This window comes from Schistocerca cancellata, chromosome 11 (assembly GCF_023864275.1).
Source record: "Schistocerca cancellata isolate TAMUIC-IGC-003103 chromosome 11, iqSchCanc2.1, whole genome shotgun sequence".
NCBI lineage: Eukaryota > Metazoa > Arthropoda > Insecta > Orthoptera > Acrididae > Schistocerca > Schistocerca cancellata.
The window spans coordinates 164,070,612-164,092,778 of NC_064636.1; the positions used below are offsets into that span (position 1 = coordinate 164,070,612).

General features: G+C 40.7%; 1 protein-coding gene across 2 annotated transcripts in view; it reads left to right on the top strand.

The window, feature by feature from the left end:
• Window positions 1-22,167, top strand: part of LOC126108508 (39S ribosomal protein L47, mitochondrial) — a 62,870-nt gene that overhangs the window by 1,464 nt on the left and 39,239 nt on the right. The window lies entirely within an intron of this gene.

The window sequence follows — 22,167 nt, forward strand, 5'->3', positions numbered from 1 at the left end:
GATGAGCACATTAGAACTATTTGTTGTAGATTACCAGCCAAGTGGAGATTATGTCTCTCTTGACATTGTCAAGGGAAGTCGAATGGAATCAGTGATTGCATGTTATTGTGCATGAATTACAGAACTGGGTGCAAAACCAGTTAGTAATTTTAGCATTGCGAAGACTTGTGTGCTTAAAACCAGAATAATTAAAAATGAGAAAGTGGAGATGTTAAATGCCTTTTTTCTTAAGTAGCAACAAGAAGTTGAAGAGTGAACAATAGCTGATTGAAATTAATATGTATTGTCCTTCGAATAGAATTTGATGATTTTCTATACTGGTAGTGAAGTAGTTGTAATTATTTACAGGCAAGAATGATCATGGCAGTTAAACTGAAAAGGCAGTGCGAGGGAGAGACATCCTGTTACATATGAGTCAACCCTAACATTTACTTATTCCACAGACTGTTACTGAAAATTTCAACCCTTAGATGGAGTGTCCCTCAGTTACCAGATGCAACAAGTGTAAAAAATTATAGCCTAATGAGCAGTGGGTAATGTATGATTTTAGGTCAAAAAGTAAGGCGGAGTGTGTTCATGGATTTTGATAAGCACATTTGGACTGTTTGTTGCATTTTACTATCCATCTAGAGGTGATGTGTGTCTGGACATTATTACTTGTTTAAATACTTGGGATTTCAGCAACCCTAACAGAAGTGGGTAAAATTAAATTTCTTTATCAACCAAAGCATTCACTTCCAACATCAATCGAGTGGTTTTACATTGTAAACAACGTATTTCTATCTACATCCATTGGCAAAAACATGTTGTTGTTGTTTGGTTATTTAGGAATGACACAAATTTTCCATAGAAACGTGTCTGGTAAGACAGAGATATTTAAATGTGAACGAAGTTATTAGATAAAACTGTTCACAATGCAAAACTTTAACAGTCTGCCCTATTTAATAACTTAGACGTTCTCATATTTTTGCACAACTATCTTAGTTGGGCAGCAAATAATAATGATGATGATGATAAATCTTCAAGCTGATTTTCTGTATCTTCTCTTGAACGGTAATTTCACTAGCTGTAACTACTTCTCAAACAAAAAAGTGTCTGAGACAAATGTTTTGTACGTCGGTGAAGTTCAGGAGTCAGTGCGAGTCTAACAACAGCTTTTAATTCATCCAGACCATTTCTCGTGCTGCTTTACTAACCGCTACATCTTCAGCTTCTGTAGTAGAGATTGCTACTTAAGTTTGTCACAGACTCGTCCAACTGACAGGTCCACTGAAGTACGGGCAGAGAACACTGGAGGTACATCGTCCTGTCCCTAAATCACCTCAGTAATTGGCATCACTATACGTTCAAAAATGCCTTTATCCTCTCTGCTTTTATAAATAAATCCATGTGCCTTTAAAATAGCAAAATATTGTGTTTACCCTTATTACATCATGCTCTGTTGGATTTTCGGGACATCTAGATACTACTCCAATAGCATATGCTGTGTCTGGTTTTGTCCCACACATCATGTACATCACATAAGTGAATCTCACATTCTAGTGGGGTGCCTGTTTCAGGCAATATAAGTTTTTCATTAATTGACATACTTCTCCGGAACCACCATTATACCTTCAGGTAGTGTCATAAATATTATTTCCTTCAGGTCACTGTGAAGAAAGGTGCTAGTCACATATATTTATGCAATGTTGATCTTCTCTTTGGCTGCAATGCTGAGTAATGTTCAAATAGTCTACATGTTTGCCACAGGGCTGAAGCTTTGTTCATAATCATTACCTTTCTTTTGAGAAAGTCCTTTGATAACCAGTCTTGCTTTGACTCTGTCATCCAATCCATCAGCATTTGTCTTCAGTTTTCAGATCCACTTACATGGAATTGCCCTCTTTCCAACTGGTAAATCTTCCAAAATCCAATTTTCATTTTCTTGATGTTCCACAATTTCTTGATACATTGCTGCTTTCGTCAAAGGTCATTAACTGCATTACACAGTCTTGAAGTCTTTTTGGTCATTTTTCTGTTAAACGTTCATGCAGTTGTGGCTCAGTTCTTCCATTATCAGATTGTTCTAAACTCTCTTCTGTTTCATCCTGTAAATTGTCATAATTATCAAACTCATTTCCTCTTGGAAAACTAAATTTCACTGTGCTCTTGATTTTGTCTGATGGCTCTTGAGACTTCCAATGAGGGAGATCAAGATCCACAAGAACTACTGGACTTTACTTTTGCATAATTTTCTCATCAAAAATAACATCCTGTGGTCTCATTAACTCATGATTTTCTTCACACCAGATATGATAACCATGATCATGGTCATAGCCAATCACAATTCCTTTTACTGCTTTTCCATCGATTTTTACCCTTAATTGTTTCGTGATGTGGACATAACATTTGGACCCTATTATACATAGGTGCTTTACGCCAGGCTTCTTTCAATACCATGTTTCATATGGAGATGTCCCTAAAATGTTGGAAGGTCTCATTCAATTCAGGATGTATGCTGCAGAATTTATCATTTCAGCTGAAAATGACTGAGGAATGTTTTCACCAGCATGCTTCATAGCCCTGGCTGTTTCAACAAGAGTACAGTTTTGTCTTTCATTGTATCAACTTTGCTGTGGAGTGTACGGCATAGCAAAACTTTGGATGATGCCCTCCTTCTGTAAAATCTCTCCTGTCTTTTTGTTGTTGAGCTCTTGACAGTTACGAGGTTTTTAATTGTGTGCCCAGCAGTTCTGCCTTAGTTTATTAGGAACTTCTGGTTTTTTTCTTGATGAAGTAAACAACTCAAAATTTACTTTAATCATCTTTGAATAACACAAAGTGGCGATACCCAGAATTGGGCTTTTCAAAAGGACCATATACATATGTGTGAATAGGCTCTCCCAGTTCAGAAGCACTCTTACTGGTACCAAATGGTAGCTGATGTGGTTTACTGTAAATACAGCCTTCGCAGAGCTTAGAGTCCAATCCTATGTTTATGCTTAAGATCTTGGAGATTAGCATCTTGACATTTCACTTACAATCTTTAATGGTACAATTGCAACCCCCCCCACCCACTGATTTCATTAACTATTAACTTCAGCAGGAATGCTTCTCATCATTAATTTAAACAGTCTTCTATAACGATCACGATAGCCAACTAGTTTTTAGACATCACCAGTTTTAAAATAACACCTTTCTGTTGTGGATGAAAATTTTCTTTTTGGATTTTTGTCTTTTGCTGGTAAGACTGAAAGCAGATTCTTTTAATATTTGGTACACACCATACACCACTCAAAGTGATTTTGTGCTACTTTCCATTCACTGCTGGCTTCCATTTCTATTGTGCTCTTTCCAACAGCCTCAGCAGTATCATCATGTGCTGATGTAGTTGTACGTGTCATAGAAAATGCTGTCTTGAAAGAATTGTCAGTATTGGTGATTGGTGATTTACAAACCAGCATTGAGTATCACGCTCAGATAACATAACAGACATTTCATTGAAGAGAATCGTGTTTGTATTTGAAATTTTTTCAGCTTCGAACACACCACTTTTCTGACGCTTTTGTAGTTGATCACCCTCAATCCACTTTCAGCATTTCTTAACCACATGATTTGGCATCTTACAGTAATGACAGACAACTTTAACTTAATTTTTTCCACTGTGGTTGGTTAGAAACTGTTCCAATGTTACTTATAAGAGCCTCTTGAGATGTAGAATCTCCTCCTTTGCTTGACAAAGCTCTCTCATAATCACAAAGTTGAGTTATCAAATTATCAACAGGTCTATCACTTTTTAACATAGGTATCCAACTTGGTTTCAATGAAAATACTCATCTGTCTGTGTACCTAAAATTTCACAGATTAAAAATAAATGGGGTAATTCTGGGTTATTTTCTACATCATGCTTCAAATCATTCTACATATTTTTCTTATTTTGTGTATGAGTTGTTATGACATCACTAGAATGTTTCATATATAAAAAAAAAAATCATAAATATAGATCATAAACTTTATCTTCAGAAACATCGTCAAATAATGTATTCAATTCTTCCCATACCTCTTGAGATGTATTAAAACACATTATTTTCTGCAATGTTTTTTCTGCCATATTCATAGTCAATACAATTAAATCATTGAGCAATCAAATAATGGAAAATCCAGGTTGGACTGGAACAATATTATGAGAAGGAAAGTGCGCACACACACACACACACACACACACACACACACACACAAAACTGCAGTCTCAGGCACCTGAAATCGGACTGCGAGCAGCAGCACCAGTGCATGATGGGAGTGGCAACTGGGTGAGGGTAAGGAGGAGGCTGGGGTGTTGAGATGGTGGGATAGTATGATGGGAGTGGCGGACAGTGAAGTGCTGCAGGTTAGATGGAGGGGAGGGGGAAGTAGCGGAAAAGGAGAGAAGTAAAAAGACTGGGTGTGATGGTGGAATGACGGCTGTGTAGTGCTGGGGTGGGAACAGGGAAGGGACTGGATAGGTGAGAAAAATGACTAACCGCCGTCTGCTTCATGCCTGCTGTGCAGCGAGCTACCTTAATTTAAGTATTAACTGTATTTTTCTTACTTGTCACTTCTTCTTCCGTGTGGTTTTGCTTTTAGGAAGCTTTAATTGCCGAGTGCTATTAATAGTGTTCCATAGATTTCGTGTTTGTTTTGAATACATCAGAGTCCCTTTAGTCAACCATAGTGCCAGTAGTGCTAGTGTTATTTTCAATACAGTCCAGAGACAGGTAGTGCTATTTTCATCGTTTTCCGCAAGAAGTGGCTAGCAACTGCTGTTTAGTCAATAATCAGCCACCTTTAGTGACTTAGCAGTCTAGTTAAAAGTTGATTAACTCTCTTCAGTAAATTGATTCCTTAGGACGGATAGGATGTGTGACTGCTGTGCAAGGACGCAGGAGGAGCTGGCCGCTGTTCGCGAACAGCTGAACGTGTTGATGGCCACGGTCAGCCGTCTTCAGGCTGCTGCCACGAAGTGTAGCAGCAGTCTGGTGCGTCGCAAGGTACACCCCAGGTGTTACATGCTTCACCCACTGTCCCTGCTGTCGAGACATCTTCACGGGTACCGGGCGCGGTTGGGCCACCCTCTCCCCAAGGGGAGTGGCGGGTTCAGTGGCGCACGAGGCGGAGGGTAAATGTGGAGGCTGGCCGTGTGGCATCGCCCGCTCTGCCTGTGAGTGGACATGTGGCTGCTCCTTCAGCAAGGTCCGAGCAGGCACACGGGGGAAGGGGTTTATTAGTTATTGGGAGCTCCAACATTAGGCGGGTGATGGAGCCCCTTAGGGAAATAGCGGAAAGGTCGGGGAAGAAGGCCAGTGTTCACCCTGTCTGCTTGCCGGGGGGTCTCATCAGAGATGTGGAGGAGGCCCTGCCGGTGGCAATAGAGAGCACTGGGTGCACCCGACTGCAAATTGTTGCTCATGTCGGCACCAATGACTCCTGCCGTCTGGGTTCAGAGGTCATCCTCAGTTCGTACAGGCGGTTGGCAGAATTGGTGAAGGCGGAAAGCCTCGCTCGTGGGTTGGAATCAGAGCTAACTATTTGTAGTATCGTTCCCAGAACCGATCGCGGTCCTCTGGTTCGGAGCCGAATGGAAGGCTTAAACCAGAGGCTCAGACAATTCTGCGGAGATCTGGGGTGCAAATTTCTCGAGCTCCGCTATCGGGTGGAGAAATGTAGGGTCCCCCTGAATAGGTCAGGCGTGCGCTACACGCTGGAAGCGGCTACAAGGGTAGTGGAGTGCATGTGGAGTGCACATGGGGGTTTTTTAGGTTAGAGAATTCCCTCCCTAGGCCTGACAAGACGCCTCCTGAGACGCGGCAAGGTAGGAGTAGGCAAAATGCGACAGGGAATAACAATATTAATGTGCTAATAGTAAACTGCACGAGCGTCTATAGAAAGGTCTCAGAACTGCACTCATTAATAAACGGTCACAACACCCATATAGTACTAGGGACAGAAAGTTGGCTGAAACCAGACGTAAACAATAATGAAATCCTAAACTCAGATTGGAATGTATACCGCAGAGACAGGCTGGACAGTGAAGGGGAAGGCATGTTTATAGCGATAAGAAGTGCAATAGTATCGAAGAAAATTGACAGAGATCCGAAATGAAAAATACCTTGAGCAGTTAAACAGAGAACCGACTCGTGGCGATAACATATTAGACCTTCTGGTGACAAACAGACCCGAACTATTTGAAACAGTTAACGCAGAACAGGGAATCAGCGATCATAAAGCAGTTACGGCATCGATGATTTCAGCCGTAAATAGAAATATTAAAAAGGTAGGAAGATTTTTCTGTTTAGCAAAAGTGACAAAAAGCAGATTACAGAGTACCTGACGGCTCAACACAAAAGTTTTGTCTCAAGTTCAGATAGTGTTGAGGATCAGTGGACAAAGTTCAAAACCATCATACGATATGCGTTAGATGAGTATGTGCCAAGCAAGATCGTTAGAGATGGAAAAGAGCCACCGTGGTACAACAACCGAGTTAGAAAACTGCTGCGGAAGCAAAGGGAACTTCACAGCAAACATAAACATAGCCAAAGCCTTGCAGACAAACAAAAATTGCGTGAAGCGAAATGTAGTGTGAGGAGGGCCATGCGAGAGGCGTTCAATGAATTCGAAAGTAAAGTTCTATGTACTGACTTGGCAGAAAATCCTAAGAAATTTTGGTCTTATGTCAAAGCGGTAGGTGGATCAAAACAAAATATCCAGACACTCTGTGACCAAAATGGTACTGAAACAGAGGGTGACAGAATAAAGGCCGAAATACTAAATTTCTTTTTCCAAAGCTGTTTCACAGAGGAAGTCTGCACTGAAGTTCCTTCTCTAGATTGTCGCACAGAAGACAAAATGGTAGAGATCGAAATAGATGACAGAGGGATAGAAAGATCATTAAAATCGCTCAAAAGAGGAAAGGCCGCTGGACCTGATGGGATACCAACTCGATTTTACACGAAGTACGCGAAGGACTTGCCCCCCTTCTTGCAGCGGTGTACCGTAGGTCTCTAGAAGAGAGTGGCGTTCCAAAAGATTGGAAAAGGGGCACAGGTCATCCCTGTTTTCAAAAAGGGACGTCGAACAGATGTGCAGAACTATAGACCTATATCTCTAACGTCGATCAGTTGTAGAATTTTGGAGCACGTATTATGGTCGAGTATAATGACTTTTCTGGAGACTAGAAATCTACTCTGTAGGAATCAGCATGGGTTTCGAAAAAGACGGTCGTGTGAAACCCAGTTCGCGCTATTCATCCACGAGACTCAGAGAACCATAGACACGGGTTCACAGGTAGATTCCGTGTTTCTTGACTTCCGCAAGGCGTTCGATACAGTTCCCCACAGTCGTTTAATGAACAAAGTAAGAGCATATGGACTATCAGACCAATTGTGTGGTTGGATTGATGAGTTCCTAGATAACAGAACGCAGCATGTCATTCTCAGTGGAGAGAAGTCTTCCGAAGTAAGAACGATTTCAGGTGTGCGACAGGGGAGTGTCATAGGACCGTTGCTATTCACAATATACATAAATGACATGGTGGATGACATCGGAAGTTCACTGAGGCTTTTTGCAGATGATGCTGTGGTGTATCGAGAGGTTGTAACAATGGAAAATTGTACTGAAATGCAGGAGGATCTGCAGCGAATTGACGCATGGTGCAGGGAATGGCAATTGAATCTCAATGTAGACAAGTGTAACGTGCTGCAAATACATAGAAAGATAGATCCCTTATCATTTAGCTATAATATAGCAGGTCAGCAACTGGAAGCAGTTAATTCCATAAATTATCTGGGAGTACGCATTAGGAGTGATTTAAAATGGAATGATCATATAAAGTTGATCGTCGGTAAAGCAGATGCCAGACTGAGATTCATTGGAAGAATCCTAAGGAAATGCAATGCGAAAACAAAGGAAGTAGGTTACAGTACGCTTGTTCGCCCACTGCTCGAATACTGCTCAGCAGTGTGGGATCCGTACCAGATAGGGTTGATAGAAGAGATAGAGAAGATCCGACGGAGAGCAGCGTGCTTCGTTACAGGACCATTTAGTAATCGCGAAAGTGTCACGGAGATGATAGATAAACTCCAGTGGAAGACTCTGCAGGAGAGACGCTCTGTAGCTCGGTACGGGCTTTTGTTAAAGTTTCGAGAACATACCTTCACCGAAGAGTCAAGCAGTATATTGCTCCCTCCTACGTATATCCCGCAAAGAGACCGTGAGGATAAAAGCTTTCCATCACCCCAGGTACCAGAAATCCTGACTGTGGATACTGTATCACAGCCAATCAGTTCCAGTCATTCCACCAGGAAGGAGGTACATGGCTCATGTTGACTGTAGTTCAAATGTGCCTAGACAATCAATACCGCGGTTAGATCCCATCCGCATTGTTACTTTGTGCCAAGAAGGGAAGTGTCTAGGCATCTCTGAGTGAACCAAAGTGATGTTGATTAGACATGGAGGAGATACAGAGAGATAGAAACTGTCGATGACACGCCTTGTTCTGGTTGCTCAAGAGCAGAGAGATTAGAGCCCACATAGCAGGGTGTATACGACCCGGGACAACCGGGAAATCCGGGAAAAACCCGGGAATTTTTTCATCCGGGAGAAAACCGGGAAAAACCCGGGAATTTTTCGGAATTCCGGGAATTTTTCATTGTTTTACCTTTCAGTTAATTTTTTGCAATTTTGACTGCAGAATTGATTCTCTAGCAAAGAATGTTATTGTATCCTGCTACTGGAGAATGATACTGCAGCAATAAAATATAAACGAGAGGGAAAAAAATAAAACTTTAGTGGCAAAGGAAATGAGCAATTTACAACAACAAAACACCGTGCACGCACAAGCGTCTGCAGATAGCAAAAATATTTCAACGGCCGTAGGGCGCAGGTTCGTTTGACCAATTGCCAGCGGTCTGTTGCGCAAGCGCATTTGACTCGCGTATAAGCAGTACCTTCTCCCGCTACTTGAAGTTTGGCTGTTAGCTGTATCGGTAAGCAGCTAGATGCAAAAGAGAGAAATTTTTCTCCCGCGCCCTAGCTGCCAGATTGACGCTTGCACAGAGTTGTCTGGGTTGTAGTGGGGAGGGGGTTTATCCCCACGTGACCCGTGTTTACGTTAAGTGATTTCGCTGCTTCTCTTCGTGTACAGTTCCCAAGTCATATGAAAACAAACGGATTTCTGTGGCCGGGAGCTATCAAGTGAATTAAAATACATTCACATAATTACGGAGGGCAAAGATATATTATTAATTTGTTTTCTGATTTTATTTTATTTCCAAGTTAGTAGCAGTCAAGCATTAATCGCCTTGCAGAACAGTGAAGTCATTTTTGCCAGTTTGCCAAAGAAATTTGGCTTTATTAATCTTTCCGCTGAGGCAATCATTTTATTTGAAACGAAGTGTTTCATTCTACAGTATTGCCTAGTTCCAACTGTTCGCTGAATTTCAAGTGCACGTTATCATCTTCTGCCATATATGGCATTATGCCATAATAAAGAACCTAAAATGAGATCGCAGAGTACTGGTACTCCAAGAAAATTTACATCCCAAAAACCACACTGAAAAGCTTAATATCAGATGGGACCTACTTCATTGAGAACTGGAAAAAGCCAATTTGCACTTCAAGCCGAATTATGCATTTTAGTGTGGTTTACGAAATTCCGATGCTCTTTGGAGTATCCTCTGATGCTCTGTTTCTTTTATGGTGTAATGTAAGCTCTGTTAGTGCTTTATACACACGAACATGCTGGCTTCCCACACCACTACAGTTGCACACGCACAATAATGCCTGTTTCCTGGCGTTCTCTGGCAACTGGTAAATAGAATCTATTTCTAACAGTCTCTGGATAGTATTGCGAACGGTGGCTAGAAAAGTGTTACTTTCAAAGAAAATTTCTTTTTACGCAACATGAATTTTGTTACGTGTGAGAAAGTGGGATGGATATCTAAATCACAGAGCGTTCGAAACTGAACAGTTTGAGGACCAGCCACTTACAAGAATTTCGAGCCGAGACATTTACGTCAGAATTTTAAATTTACTGGCACATTTGTGTGATGCATCTTAAAGTATAACACGCGCAAAAAAAAAAAAAAATAAATATTACATGTGAAACCTTAGCTTCTGTTGTGGCGTGTTAATCTTAGAGACCAAAATTATATGTGAAAGCTTAGCTTTTCTTGTAGATATACGGTACTGTGTACATTAATGTAAACCGTTAACTTTTCCTCTTGCGTGTTCGCGCTATGTAAGCAGTGATCTTGCTATTGGCTGACTATAACACGTGTCCTATGCTCTGAATGGCTGCTGTCATCGGCTGGCGAGATCTCGTGGCTTGAGACATGACTCGCTTACAAAAGGACGTCGCAACCTCGGTTTCCACGCTCCGCAAACTAACGCGCTGTGTTTGGTACAATTCGAATTTATACTTTCGTAATACGAAAATATGCAGCGTATATGCTGCTGCAAATCAAAGGTCTTTCCAAAACTTGCCTCCTTTTTTAAATCAAAAGTCTCTCCAAAACTTCTCTGCCCCGTCTTTTTTTTCCGGGAAGTTCTACGTGATTGTATAAAACGTTAACCATTCAAAGGATTGATAAGTTTTACAGTTCCGAGGGAAAATCTACGGAAAATCTACTGTCACTTAGCACAGAAAAAGTGTCTTTTCGCCCGGGAAAACGCATATTTTTTAAACGGGATATCCGGGAGAAATCCGGGAATAATCCGGGAATTTTTTTTCCTTGTCCCCGTATACACCCTGACATAGAAGCATACTGACAATCCTTCTTTCCACAAACAATACGAGACTGGAATAGAAGGGAGAACCGATAGAGGTACTCAGGGTACCCTCCGCCACACACCGTCAGGTGGCTTGCGGAGTATGGATGTAGATGTAGATATAGAAGGATGAGGCCAGGAGGGTTATGGGAACGTAGGATGTATTACAGGGAAAGTTCCCACCTGCGCAGTTCATAAAAGCTGGTGTTGTTGGTGACTCTGCATATGGTATAGGCTGTGAACCAGGCCTTAGAATGAAGGCTATGATGTTTGGCAGTGTGTTGAGCAAAATGGCGGTCCACTTGTTTCTCGGCCACAGTTTTTCGGTGGCCATTCGTGCGGACAGACAGCTTGTCGGTTGTCGTGCCTACATAGAACGCAGCACAGTGGTTGCAGCTTAGCTTGTAGACCACACGACTGGTTTCACTGGTAGCCCTGCCTGGCACCTACTCCAGTCCGGTCACAACGCCACCTATCCCATCAAAGTTAGGCCTACTTTTGAAGCCAGTCATGTGGTCTACAAGCTAAGCTGCAACCACTGCGCTGCATTCTACGTAGGCACGATAACAGACAAGCTATCTGTCTCCACGAATGGCCACCGACAAACTGAGGCCGAGGAACAAGTGGACCAGCCTGTTGATCGACATGCTACTGAAAACGATATTCTCCATTTGAATGACTGCTTCACAGCCTGTGCCATGCGGATCCTTCCTGCCGACACCAGATTTTCTGAATTGCGCGGGTGGGAACTATCGCTGCAATACATCCTTTGTTCCCGTATCTCTCCTGGCCTCGAGCTTCGTTAGTCACTGTCCTCACCCATCCTGCCCCTTCTCTGTTCCCATTACGGCACTACACAGCCGTCACTCCACCACACCCAATGTTTTTATTTCTCTCCTTTTCCGCTAATTCCTCCCCCCCCCCTCCACCTCTCGCCTCCCCTCCATCTAACCTGCAGCACTTCACTGTCCACCATCCCCATCATACTATCCCTCCCCATACCCGCCCCAGCCTCCTCTTGCCCCACTCCCATCATGCACTGGTGCTGCTGCTCGCAGTGTGGTTTCAGTTGCCTGAGACTGCAGTCGTGTGTGTGAGTTGCGTTTGTGTGAGTGAGTGATTGAGAGGGGTGTGTGTGTGTGTGTGTGTGTGTGTGTGTTATCAGAAGTCTACAGAATGATAATAAGTTTCCATTGGGGCAAAATAACACAAACAATCTGTGTCTGGTGAGACAGAGATATTTAAATGTCAGTGAAGTGATTAAATAAAACTGTTCACGATGCAAAACTTTAACAGTTCTCCATTTTAGTGGCATTTTAGGTTATACATTTCCTATTGAGCAAACTTATTGGGTGCTTTCATGTTGTATACCAAGTAAATTCAACATATTTTCTGTATAATTGTGAGGAAGTAATATCTGTCAGATGCACTAGTTTTTACTTTTTTGATTGCTGACTTTTTACTGGAGAATAGAAAAATGTCAAATTTAATTGCTGCTTTAGGAACAGTAATATCACTTGCATTTGGTCACTCACTTCAATTCCATCACACACAAGCAATTTTAGTATTACCAAAGCCAGTGTGTCATTAAACTGCACTATGGGAAATCTGCTAATAAAATAATAATTAAAAATGGGAACTGAAATTTATTGCTGTAGTTTTTAAATGCTTCCTCCGGGAACTGTAGGCTGTGTTACAGAATACATTTAAATTTTTTGTTCATACCGAGTGGGTTGTCTGTATCTCTCCACTATGGCAATACAGTTTTTCATTTATTAGTCGTCAATTTCTTTTTCATTTATTAGTCCTCAATTTCTTTTTCATTTATTAGCTCGTAGTTGAACTGCAAGTATTTTCACAGTGCTTTCGCAGTTTCAGAATGGAAGTATTGTGAATAGCATCCATACAATTTCCATAACTCTTGATGTAAATTGTATGAGGGCGAGTTAGATTACAAGAAATGATCAAGAATGCCCTAAACATTTCAATTAAAATGCCCACTTAATATTACCTCATTTTGTTTAGTAGTTTAAAAATTAATAATGCATTACTTGCTTCATAAATAACTTAAAACCACGAGATATAGCCGAGTATATCACGACTATTGCTATAGAATTCCCACGAACTACCATTTCTGTAGCACAAGCGAGTCTGTCTGAATGCATATTAGAGCAGAGACTAAAAATTTGAAGTTTATCAGTTGAGAACTTTTTGAGCTTTGTGCTAACAGCATTTTCCCTTTATATGTATCCTATGCCCATCCAAATATTTATTTGAAGTAAATTGGTCAAGAACTTTTTGAGATTCTCAGTACCAGTGTTAAACGATGTTTCATCTTTTTATACTAGTAGAGAGTATTTCTGATGTCGGTTCAGCTGCGTCTTCACTTTTCAACGTAGTTCACGATTGTTGAATAACTTATGTTCTGACATGAAACTCTTACTCCAATTGGGCAGAGGGAAACAAAAACACACAACCATATTTAAGAGCAAGACAAATGAGACTCAGGCAAACAGGGAGGTTGTCCCACATAACCCAATTGTCGCCTGCCATTTGTCAGATTGAATGGAAATTGTGAGCAATCTGTGATCAGTTGCTGTGATCTGCTCATACACGTGCAGTCTACAGACAGGCTGTGTGGCTTGCAATGGACTGCTGTGATCCATGCCATGAGGAGTCCCTTAAACAAAATTTTCATCTTCCTGCTTGTTACACGGTGGAGCATGCCTTTTCGTTAAAACACCTAAAAAACATTAAAATACCACGTATTATTTATTGAATAAATATTTTGTCGTCGTCACACGGAAACACGATATATCGCTTTAATAAATTGAGGTCTCTAACTACAATGCGATTAAAATTACTTGACAGTTTGACATCCGTCGCTTGCAGCTACAGTGTTGCTGCAGGCTACTGCTCGCTTACAGGTGACACACAAACACGGCAGCTGATACCGCGAATGCTGTTAATGTGTAACGTGAAGCAACATCGGAAGTGGCCACTGTCAGATATGACGGAAGCAGGAGATGCTCTATCGACAGCCGATTTTGAGTGACCGATGACTGAACTGTGGCAGACAACAGGTTTTGTAGCTCTGGATTTAAACTCGTGTCCTAACCTGACCGTAACGTCGCGACGTGCAATGTATGTGCAACAGAACAAAAATCACTAACGCTTTGTTTACAGCAGATCACTAGAAACTTGAGACACAAAAAACTTGATATTATGTTTGTTTACTTAACCGTCTTCTGCAGCAAAATTTGAGTTTTAGCCATAAAAGCAAACTACAATTTCTCATTGTCACTGGTTACCTGAAACTGCCCTCACACTGGTTACACAGGATGCTGCATTATCGGCCGATGAGCAATCCTGGTTGGCACTTTATTGCAGATTATAGGCAACACGAGGATATTCTAAATTTAAAAAAAGTAATGATATGAAGAAAAAAGAGCAAATAAAAAAGTCAGTATGATGATGAAAATGTTGCAGCAAAGTATTAGAAATTAAAAAAAAAATAACATAAGCACAGTTAAACCAGCTTAGTTGAATAAAAGTGATGATCAAAGCCTTCCGATTAGATTTAGAAAAATAAATTCACTGCATTTGACGAGATTCGAACCTTCTACATGTTAGGTTTATACAATAACCATTGCGTCATGCCATTTCACTGCAAAAGGCAGTTCTATTTATTACTCTGGTGTCACAGTCGCAATGATTAATTGACAGCCTTCAAAAATACGGCTTCACACAATGCCACGTGAAGCTTATCCGATGTAAGCTGATCCCCGTTGTCATAATAATTATACAAGTGGCGCTGAATCACATATTGTGTGGAAGGGTCCACGGGATCCAAATACATCGAGATAGAAAGCTGAAGAAGAAACAGGAAGTGAACTAATTGTTGCGGCAATAGCGAAAGGTTGGGGCGTGACGTTGAGCACTCTGATTGGAGGGAACCAGCTACCGCACGCGAAGTGTCAAACTGTCTGTCACATAACTGCAACTGGACTGCAGGATAGACAGCAATTGTTACTTACACAGATTATTTATTTCTCAATCTCAGTTGCCCTGGAAGTTTCACTGTGGGTAGTTTCCGAGAAATCATTTTATTGTATTTTGTAGAAAACGTATGTCATTCAGAAGTTTCAGATTTTCAGATAGAATTCTTTAGAAATCAACACTTGAAGTATTCTCGTAATGAGTCTCAGTTATAATTATTTCCATAAAAGTTTCCACACTAAGCCTATTCTTTTCGTCAGTTCGTAAAGTATTTGTGATAGAGAATACAGTTTCTGCTGCAGCATTAGTGCCAGGTATATCTAGCACGATTGCAATAATAAGATGCAGATATTTGCACAAACATCGTGAGATGCATGGAAGTTGAAAGTGGTAGACCATTTTTCACCAACACGCATAAAAGTTCTCAATTGTTTTCCACTTCACATACATTTTTAACGTGGTTCACATCCTCAAATACAGGTTGTCTCAAAAGGAAGTTTGTATTTGATGTGTCACAATAAAATATCAACAAAATTTTTGTTTATTATTGAAATATGCGGTTTATGAATTTACTTCTTAAAAATAATGTCATTCGGTTGCAATCCAACACGCTTGTGGCACTCTTTTAAACGATGAACGAACAGCTCGGCATGTCGACACTGGGATGGCTTACGGTTCACTACGGACATTTTCTCTCATTTGCTCCAGAGAGGTCGGATTATTGACCTGCAGTAGATTTGACATATGCCCATAATCTGGACTGCACGGGTACCGATTAATGTCACCTCTCCGCCAGAGAAAATTTCACAAACTCGCAGTATAGACGCATTCTACATGTGTTCTGTGGCTCTGTTGTGCTGAAACCATGTTCTTTGGTTGTAAGCAGGAAGGTTTTGCAATCCACTAACCAAAAAGTCATTCAACATCGTGACATAATGTTCCGAATTCAGTGTAAGTGCACAACCGCTTTATATAGTCCATATAGTAACTTATGGCGAATGAAGGGTTTTTCGTGCGCCTGTTAAGGATTCATCACACTCCAGTAGAGCGGCAGTTTTGCTTACTAATGTGACCGTTAAGGTGAATATGAGCCTTGTCAGAAAACAAGGTATTGTTAAATCAAGGGCACCGATTCATGTTATTAGCGAACTGCAGCCCATATCTGGCACCCTGAGGCTTTAATTCTTGCACCGATTGGATTTTGTAAGGGTGCAGTGTAAGATCTTTGTGCAGAATTTGCTGCAGTGCCGATTTATGTACATTTAAAGAATTGGCATGCTTAGAAATGAAGATATGTACAGACTGATTTACTCTCTCCACAGATTCACCTGTTCTTAATGACCTGGGTCACCAGTGTTTCGGTTTGGCTAGTGTTGAACTGGTCTCTGGAAATGTTTCGACCCATTTCTGGATAAGGGGAACACTTGGAGCATCATTTACATAATGCCATCCACAATCACTGCAAATTTCCTCTGTGCTATAGCTGCTGAATCACCATCATTGTACAATTTTTGTACACAGAATACACGGTCTGCTCCTGAGAAGTGCTCCATTTTAACCAAATTCCTAAAGGCCGAGTAAGCAGTGAACGTACCCTCACTCTCCTATGATTTGTTGTGACTGCACAGATAGATCCTCAAATATAAACTTTCGTTTGAGACAACCAGTAGTTCTGGAACAGGTAGATTTCATCTCAAACAGCTTTCTGATAGTTGCAGTAATGTGGTCCATTGACCTGAAGAAATGGTTGTTTCATTGCATGGAAAGCTAGTAAACCTTCCACAGCAGCAAGATGCTTTTCTTGATAATTTACAATGGCACTAATTTCATGTTCCATAACAAAAGACATCACAGTTTTGCTTGAATCACTAGCTCATGTTTCTTCATGTTGTTGTGTTGCACATCATCAGATAGACCTCTGTAGTGCAAAGCAATTTCACTCTTTACTGCTCCTATTTCAGAAACAAAAACTCGGCTTTAATTTCATCTGCAAATACATGCTTTCTTTTTAGCAATTATGTGAAAGGTTTGCATTATATCACACAAGTAATGTAACTTGTGACTCTAAGGGTCTAAAACACCACTTCTAAATGAAGCGACTTAAAGCGGAAGTGACAGACTGCTATCCGTGTGAAATCATTACATAGTACCAACCAAAAAGCTTTAAAACTCCTGCCTCGTTTGGTTTAATCAAAGAGTGTATTTGATTCATTCTTTGGGTATTATCGCATTTGTTCTCCATTTGGTTACGCTATACATTACTTAAGAATGTGGTATTTCAAAATGTATAGGACAATTAATGAAATTTGGCACAACATACATATTGTATGTGTTTTGTAGAGACAATGGGACTCTTTAAGCTAAATAGGGACAATCCCTAAAAATAGAGGACTTCTGGTCAACGTAACCTAGAATGCAAGAAGTTTACATCATACTTTTTTCTTCTATAATGGTAGTACTTTCAGACAGCAACAGTCGTGGAAGCTCACATTTTATGAGGAGGATAATGAAATGAATATCTGTAGATATTAATAATTATTAATTTTAATTGAAGATAAAATGTGAAATATTGACAGAAGTCAAATGTCTGCACAAGATGGCACCCATGTTCTGTCTGTGATTGTAAGTGCAAGGGGGTCAACTATTCTTATAAATCTGCACTACAGTTCTATGTAAATGCTCCTGCCAAGAGGTGAATGTGTTGTTGTTCTTTGAGATGTGACACTACTGCCTCTCTATCTAGCTTACTGAAAATGTAAGTCTTTCTACTTGTTTCTGTTGTCATTTGTATTTAGAAAATTATTGCTGTAACAGTTGATCCACAGTCAACGTTGTCAGTTTCAACGTGAACACTCTTGAAAAATTCAGTTTTATTTGTTGCCATTAGATTTAATACAATCCCCCAGGCTGTGGCTAAGCCATGTCTGTGCAATATCCTTTCTTCCAGGAGTGCTGGTTCTGTGTGGTTTGCAGAAGAGCTTCTGTGGAGTTTGGAAGGCAGGAGATGAGGTACTGGCAGAAGTAAAGCTGTGAGGACGGGGCGTGAGTCGAGCTTTAGTAGCTCAGACATTAGAGCACTTGACTTCGAAAGGCGAAGGTCCCGAGTTTGAGTCTCAGTCCGCACACAGTTTTAATCCGCCAGGAAGTTTCATATCAGTGGACACTCCGTTGCAGAGTGAAAATATCATTCTCGATTTAATACTTTTCCATCATGTGTGGACTTCCAGATTACCTGTTCTAAGTAGTATTCATACAAAGTATTCAGTATTGTTTTACCAGATGTCTTTTTGTACTTTCTACTTACAAAACTGTAATTATCCATATCAATTGGTGTATGGGCAAGTCTCATCTGGTGATGACTATATGACTGGGGAAAATACAGGTTAGCAACTTCACAGTTTTGGTTGTATCTGGGGGTGAGTCTGTCGATTGATAAAAAGACCCAGTTATGAATTTATGCTCACCCTTAATAGTGAGTCTTATCCAAACAATCTCGTGTGAAATTCTAATTTTTCTTTCACGTATTTGAATTCACATTGCTCGCAGCATTATCTACGTCTACATACATACAGTGCAAACCACCGTAAAGCGCATGGAGGAGGGTACCTGGGGCAACTTCTAGTAATTTCCTCTCCTGTAGAGGGAAAAATGATAGTCTAAAAGCCTCTGTGTGAGCTCCAATTTCTCGCATCTTACCTTCACGGTTCTTGTGCAAAATGTACTGTGGTGGCAGTAGAATTGTTCTGCAGTGAGCCTCAAATGCCGGTTCTCTAAATCTGTGCAATAGAGCCTTTCAGAAAGAGCACCGATTCGAGTTGAAGTGTCTCCGTAACACTTGTGTGCTGATCAGACCTACTGGTAACAAATCCAGCAGCACGCCACTGAATTGCTTCGATGTCTTCCTTTAATCCGACCTGGTGTGGATCCCAAAGACTCGGAACAGTACTCGAGGACAAGTCACGCTAACATTCTGTACGCCGTCTCCTGTATGGATGAGCTACACTTTTCCAAAATTCTCCCAATAAAAAGAAGTCGAGCATTCACTATCCCTATTACAGTCCATTTTGTTTCACTTTCCAATGTTACACCTAGGCTGTGTGAAGCTGCCCCATATTTATGCTATATTTGAATTTTGCAGGCTATTTCTTCTACTCATCCACATTTACTTAAACTTTTCTATGTTTAGAGCAAGTTGTCATTCATCACATCAACTAGAAATTTTGCCCAAGTCATTACACATATTTTTACAGTCACTCAATAACGACACCTTCCCGTACGCTGCAGCATCATTAGCAAACAGCTGTAAACTGCTGCTCACCCTGCCCGTTGGGCTACTTATGAATATAGAGAATGAAAGTGTTCCCGTCACATCTGACAATACTCTTGTCTGTGATGAACACTCAGAGGAAGATCAATGTTACAAATTTTAGGTAGGTCGTAAAGTCTAGGACACCAAGCTTCAGTCTTCAATAAAACTCTTTTTTTCTCTTCTTTTCGAATAGAAGTAGATGACTTTATCAGAATACACGCCTAAGGAACACAAAAGTCTCTTGTCGGCTAGGAAAAATAGACAAATCGGCACTAGCGGAGCATGGTCTTCAGCCTGGAAGTCACAGAGTGAAGTTTTCCAAAACAAAAATTTTGCCTGCGATGATGAACTATTATCCTCAGCTATAAGCTCTCAATGCAACTAAATACCCAGGGATTACACTTACAAATAACTTAAAATTGGAATGATCACATTTTTACCCTCCACGCTACCCTCCAATACTAAATTGGTGAAGTGTCAGGAAGTCGTTTCTGAAAGTATTTGTATGGAGTGTAGCTATGTGTGGAAGTGAAACGTGGACGGTAAATAGTTTAGACAATAAGAAAATAGAAGCTTTCGAAATGTGGTGCTGCAGAAGAATGCTGAACATTAGATGGGTAGATCACATAACTAATGAGGAGGTATTGAAGAGAATTGGAGAGAAGGGACATTTGTGGCACAACTTGACTAGGAGAAGGGATCGGTTGGAGGGGCATATTCTGAGGCATCAAGGTATCACCAGTTTAGTACTGGAGGACAGCATGGAGAGTAAAAATTGTAGAGGGAGACCAAGAGATGAATACACTAAACAGATTCAGAAGGATGTAGGTTGCAGTAGGTACTGGGAGATGAAGAAGCTTGCACAGGGTAGAATATCATGGGGAGCTGCATCAAATCAATCTCAGGACTGAAGACCACAACAACAACAACAACAACAAGTAGAGAAGCCATTGAAATATATAAACACAGGGGCAAATTTAACAGGAAAGAAGAGACCATGAAAGTTAGTGACATATGGACAGTAGCTCTGCAGAATTGCTAGACAGTGGTGGTGGTTTTTTGACAAGGCAACAATCAATAATTAAGTTTTATCTTTGACAAGGATCTTCTCTGCTTAACATACGTAACTCTGACTACACCAGTTTTTCTGCAATATATATTTCACTCTCAGATGTCTGACCTGTCAGTCGGCAAGAAGATACACAGCGCAGTTCTGGATGAAACGTTAGGAACAGAAGAGTTCTGTGGACCACAATCTTATACTGGCAACAGTGTCATCCAATCGTGAAAGCCTTCTTTCTGTCATATATGTGATCATTCCAATTTTAAGTTATTTGTAACTGTAATCCCTGGGTATTTTGTTGAATTGAGAGCCTTTAGATTTGTGTGAAAGAAATTTAATGGATTTCTATTAGCGCTCATGTGAATGACGCCAGACTTTTCGTTATTTTTGGACTTAATCGCCACTTTTCCCATCATATAGGTATCTTGTGTAATTCATTTTGCAATTGCCTTTGCTCTTGTGATAACTTTACTAGACAGTAATGACAGCCTCATCTACAAACAATTTGAGAGATCTGCTCAGTTTGTCTCCTAAATCATTTACAAAGATCAGGAACAGCAGAGGGCATATATTGTTTCCTTGGGGAGTACCAGATGTCAGTTCTATTTTACTAAATGACTTTCCATCAGTTACTCTGAACTGACCTTTCTGATAGGAAATCACAGATCCAGTCACACAACTGAGATGATACTCCGTAAGCATGCAGTTTGATTAGAAGCCACTTGTGAGGAATGGTGTTAAAAGCTGTCTGGAAATATGGAATTAATTTGAGATCCTTTGTTGATAGCACTTATTATTTCATGTGAATAAAGAGCTTGTTGTGTTTCACAAGAATGATATTTTCTGGATCCGTGCTGTGTGTCAATAGATCGTTTTCATTGGGTTTGTTTGAACACAGTATGAGGGGGTACCCAGAGAAACCAAACTTATTTTTTTAACTTATTTATTCATGTTTTCAGCACATACCTTCCATACCCTTCAAAGTACACTTCACTTTCACTAATACACTCTTCAAATATTTTATTGCATTTTTCAAAACATTGTTTAAATTCATCTTCTGTGATTCTTGACAGCACCTCTATCGTCACCGTAGGGTCCCCCCCCCCCCCCCCACACACACACACACACACACCACCTCCACCCCACCCCACCTCGGCAACATCAGCAAAATGCTTTCCTTTCAAGTCTCTTTTCATTCTAGGAAACAAACAAAAAAGTCCCACGGGGCAGGGTTGGGTGAGTATGGGGGCTGAGGAACAGAGGTCATACCATTTTTGGTCAACAATTGTCACACAGGCAGGGCCGTGCGAGCAGGGGCATTATCACGATGGGAAAACCAGTCACTCGACTGCCGCGAATCGGACCGGTTCTTCTGCATACTGTTGACCAGTCTTTTCAAAACTTCCAAGTGAAATCCTGGTTAACTGTCTTGACTCTATGGAACAAACTCTGAATTTCCGACTCCTATCACATTGAAAAAACAAATCAGCATTGTTTTAATGTTGGTTTCACCTGATGGGCTTTCTTGGGCCCAGGTGAACTTGAAGTCTTCCACTGGCATATTTGTTGCTTTGATTCAAGATTTTAAACATAGCACCAAGTTTTGTCACTTGTGATTATTTTTGAAAAAAGAGCTTTGGCTGATTTCAGGACTCTTCTTTCAAAGCGCAGCATACATCCATGTAACCTTGTTTTTGTTCAGCACTCGTGGCACGAATTTGGTAGCCACTCTTTCATTCCCAATTCTTCTGTCACAATTCACTGCACCGAACTCCAAGTCAATTGTGACAGTCCATAATTTCTTCAGTGGTCCATCGTCAATCTTTGTCGATGATTGCATGAATATTTTTAACATTTTCACGTGTTCGTGGTGTGGAAGGACGACTAGAATGAGGTTTGTCATCAATTGACATTTCACCATTTTTGAAATGGGAAAACCACTCAAATACCCAAGTTTTCCGCATAACACCAACCTTATATACCTTATTTAACATTTCAAGAGATTTCTGCTACA